The sequence below is a fragment of the Sorex fumeus genome, unplaced genomic scaffold (genome assembly GCF_029834395.1).
Source record: "Sorex fumeus unplaced genomic scaffold, SorFum_2.1 ptg000007l, whole genome shotgun sequence".
Taxonomy (NCBI): domain Eukaryota; kingdom Metazoa; phylum Chordata; class Mammalia; order Eulipotyphla; family Soricidae; genus Sorex; species Sorex fumeus.
The window spans coordinates 47326987-47331700 of NW_026606064.1; the positions used below are offsets into that span (position 1 = coordinate 47326987).

At 42.6% G+C, this 4714-nt stretch overlaps 1 pseudogene; it reads left to right on the plus strand.

Moving 5' to 3' along the window:
• The first annotated feature begins 2257 nt into the window (after positions 1-2257).
• Positions 2258-3105, plus strand: LOC130043438 (S-phase kinase-associated protein 1-like; annotated as a pseudogene).
• The last annotated feature ends 1609 nt before the right edge of the window (positions 3106-4714 follow it).

Here is a 4714-nt window from a genome sequence, read left to right on the forward strand (position 1 = left end):
ATAAACTGCTGTTAAAGTTGTGAGACTATGATCCTTCAGATGATACTAAAGGTAAAAGGTAAAGGCCCTCCCGTTGATCATCGATTTGCTCGAGCGGGCCCAGTAAGGTCTCCATTGGAGACTTTGTTGTTACTGTGTCTGGCATATCGAATACTCTCGGTAGCTTGCCAGGCTCTCCAAGAGGGGCGGAGGAATCAAACTCGGGTCGGCCATGTTGGCTGCGTGCAAGACAGACGCCCTACCCGCTGTGCTATCGCTCTAGCCCTAATTTCCACATTTGGGCCTTTCGTTGATGCCCAAGCATTGTTCATCAGAAACCATACATCCATTTTTTTTTTCTGGTGTAAACTTTGTTTATCTGGTACCGTTAAGGTGGGTCTTCTGTGTATAATCCCTGGGTCATCAGATACTGGTGGAAGCAGGCAGGGCAGGGTAGGGTGAGGCTTCTGGTTTTAATCCCTGGGTCGCTATAGATTGGTGGGAGCAGGCAGAGGATCTCTGTTCCCAGGTCCGGTTGAGCCTGGAGTCCAACATCACAGAGTTCTGCTTACCTAGTTCTGTGGGGCTTCACTCGTGTGTGAGTCTCAGCCTGACCTGTACCTGAGTTATGCAGGAGGAAAAGAGTGGCTTGGAATGTCTTCAAAAGCATCGAAGAAATAGCTAAGAGGACGAAGAACCTCCAGCTCCAGGCACATCTCTTCGATTCCACTGTTCTTCCTGCATTAACATATGCCTCAGAGACCTGGGCAATACGAAACAGGATGAGAACGCTATTTGGGTCTCCCAAAGAGGAATCGAAAGAGCTATGCTTGGAGTATCATGCTTCACTCAAGTGAGAGAAAGAATCTGGAGTTCCAACCTCTGTCGACGATCAAGAATCAGGGATGCTATCTTGTTTGCCAAGGTGTTGAAAATCAGATCGGCTGGACACATAATGAGATTTGGAGACGACCGCTGGACTAGAGCCATTACCAACTGGATTCCATGGGACGTCAAAAGATCACGTGGCCTCCCACCTACGAGATGGTCAGACTTCCTCATCAAGACCTTGAAAGATCAGTTTGAGGCTCTTCGTTTTCCTAGAACGAGCAGATGCCATTGGGCTACACTAGCACGTGACAGAGACAAATGCAGGCGTTACTGCCACCCGCTTGAGCAAATCGATGAGTAATGGGATATCAAGTGATCAAGTGAAACTTTGTTTGTTCTGGGCTATAGTAAACTCAACTATACTCAGGGCTTACTCTTAGCTCTATGTTTTGGGATCACTCCTGACAGTGCACAGGGTGCTATGATGCTGTGGCAAGGATTGAACTCAGGTCAGTTGCATGAAAGGCAAGTGTCTTACCTGTTATACTGTCGATCTGGCCTTATATGAAGTTTTGATCATGGTAATAGGGAGATTACTATTTATGATGTAATACACGATCATTATGCTTTGAGCACATTGTCGGGTAATTTGTTATGAAGTCATAGTGACACATAGGGATAGTGAGATCCTCAGGTGATGTTGAAAGAGTTTTTATTTTTATTGAGAAAACTCATTCAGGGGCTGGAGTGATTGCACAGCAGGTATGGTGTTTGCCTTGCACACGACTGACCCAGGTCCGATTCTCAGCATCCCATATGGTTCCCTGAGCACTTCCAGGAGCAATTCCTGAGTGCAGAACCAGGAGTAACCCCTGTGCATTGACAGGTGTGACCCCCCCCCCCAAAAAAACCCCCAGAAAACCAGAAAACTCATTCATAGAGGAAAAAAGTAGATTATGATTTATCATTGTTCCTAGTAACAAGATAATTATATATTGTCTGTCTTCAGAAAGAAACCCTTAAATATTGAAAATGAATGTCTTATTATTCCAGAGAAAGCCCAAAATGACATTTTGGGTATTTTTGGACTACTGAGGTTGTTTCTTTTGCCCAGAATGTGCTACATCTCTTTGTTATTAACACAGAAATGCAGAGACCAGATGCTCTTATCTCTCCCTTCTCAATTTTCACTGTAGTGTTTTTGATACATTAGCTCTATGACAACTGTATCAGCTTTCCTAGATCTGTCAATTAAATATTTTGGTAGAATTTTATCCTCATGATGTAAGCAATTTCACTTCAAACCCTTCTGTAAGAATGTCAGCTACTGTATTTCACAAGTGCACTCTTTAGAACAAACCAAAACAGCACTGAAAAGTCCAGTTTGCAAAAGTCTATCATCCAGAACAAAAGTTCAAGAAGTTTCATCAAGAATTAAATCGTAGTGGCCTTGTTATCCGCCTTTCTCTTCCCTGTGCTGACGCAGCTTGGTTCTCGTCAACCTCCAGTGCACCGTCTCCTGACCGAACATCATGCCTTCTATTAAGTTGCAGAGTTCTGATGGAGAGATATTTGAAGTTGATGTGGAAATTGCCAAACAGTCTGTAACTATCAAAACCATGTTGGAAGATTTAGGAATGGATGACGAAGAAAATGATGACCCAGTTCCTGTCCCAAATGTTAATGCAGCAATATCAAAAAAGGTTATTTAGTGGTGCACCCACCACAAGGATGACCCCCCTCCTCCTGAGAACAATGAGAACAAAGAAAAGCGAACAGATAATATCCCTATTTGGGACCAAGGATTCTTGAAAGTAGACTAAGGAACACTTTTTGAAATTATCCTGGCTGCAGACTACTTAGACATAAAAGGTTTGCCTCATGTTACATGCAAGACTATTGCCAATATGATTAAGGGGAAAACACCTGAGGAGATTCATAAGACCTTCAACATCAAAAATGACTTTACTGAAGAAGAGGAAGCCCAAGTTCGCAAAGAGAACCAGTATGTGAAGAGAAGTGAAATGCTCTGACTGACACTGTAACACTCTAAGGACTGTTCCAAATACTAGTTGCACTTCTCTGTTTATAATTGTTAGTATTAGACAAACTGTAGACAAACGCAGCAGCAAATCAATTGTATTGGTGAATATTGTCCTCTTTGCATGTGTAGTTTGAGTATAGATTCCAGACTTAAAGCTTCAGTTTCTTCTCATATGATCAAAAGAGTTTTTTTTCCTTTTTTCTTTTTTTGCTCTGAATAAAACTGAACTGTGGGTTCTCTCTAGAAAGTGGCATTTTGTGCTTTCCCTCTTTTGTAAAGTGACTTCTGCCTAGTTTATTGTCTAGTTCACTTAAGTGACCTATTAAAAGTTGGTGTTGTAAATAAAAACAACTTGCAAAAATTTTCTGAAATAGAAAAAAAAAAGAATTAAATCATTTGGCTTCCCTGTGAGACCTCAAACATTTGTTATGTCTTTATTAAAGGAAACTCGAACATAATGTAATACTTCCTCTTGTCTCTTCTTGTAAACAGAAGAACTTATAAACAGAGACCAAAAAAGGGGAACCATTTTACTTAAAACACTGAAATACTTAGAGAAAAAATAATACTACCCTAAAATTTCTGTGACTCAGATCCATTTTGCTGTATTCATGTAGAATGCTGTTATAGATATATAAATAAATGATATACCTATTTCTATGACTACATCTATTAGAGCTCTGGTTTTGTTTCTGCTGCCTTCTCCAGTGCTAATTGTTCTTTATGTTAAAGTAGGCACATTGGTGTTATACAGCAGCACAGGATATCATCCATTCTCTCTCTCTTTCTCTCTCTCTCTCTCTTTCTCCCCTCTCTCTCTCCTCTGTATCTTTCTCTCTCTTTCTCTTTCTCTGACAGACAGGCAGGCACACACAAAGTTTATTTCAGCTCAAATTGGTTAAAGTAGGGCTGGTGATGTGGTTCATTGGCAGACTGCATGTCTCATATGTGTGAGGTCCTCAGTTCAAGCCCCAGCATTGCAGAAACAAACACCCTTATAAGAGATTAGTGTACATAAGATCTGCTTGGAAGTGTAATACAAGTTCTTCTAATTTCTGTTCAGTAATTCAGGACTGGTCCTGGAGGTCTTCGGCTGCCGGAGCCCTGGTCGGGGCAGGAAGGAAAGCTCAACCCGCTCCCCTCCAAGGGTCCCCGGCGAGGACAGCCAGGCACGGGGGCAGGAGACTGCACTGTTCTCTTCCGGGAGCTGGTTTTTATAGTCTCTGAGTCTTGGCCGCTGATGGGATTACACGGCGCCAGGGGACCAGTTGGTGGGTGTGACCCCCGCCGTGTAATCCCATCAGCGGCCAAGACTCAGTAACAATGATGGGTCTCATTCTTCTAAAGAGCCTTGAATATAATCTCAGGGCTAGGATGAAGGAGACGTTACTGGGGCCTGCTCGAGGCAATCGACAAATAACAGGATGATTTGTGATTTGTGAATTCAGGACAGTTCTAAATATTCAAGAAGATTCTTCATCCTTCAAAGAACAGTAGCAATATCTAGAAGAACTCACACTCTTAAACCAGGTATGCGCCTAATGATGGACCATCAAAATATTTAAAACACCTGCTAATAGACCTGAAGGAAGATATTGAAAGCAATACAATAGTATTCAGAGACTTTAAGACTCCTCCATCACTGAAGGGACCACCAAATAAAGGGTGCTTGGAGGGCCTGCTCAGGATAGGAGATGGTGCTGAAAGTAGACTATAGACCGAATGATGGCCACTCAATACCTCGATAGCAAACCACAACACCCAAAAGGACAGAGAGAGAGTAAAAGAGAATGCCCTGCCACAGAAGTTGGGTGAGGGGGCAGGGGAGTTGGGAGGGATACTGGGATCATTGGTGGTGGA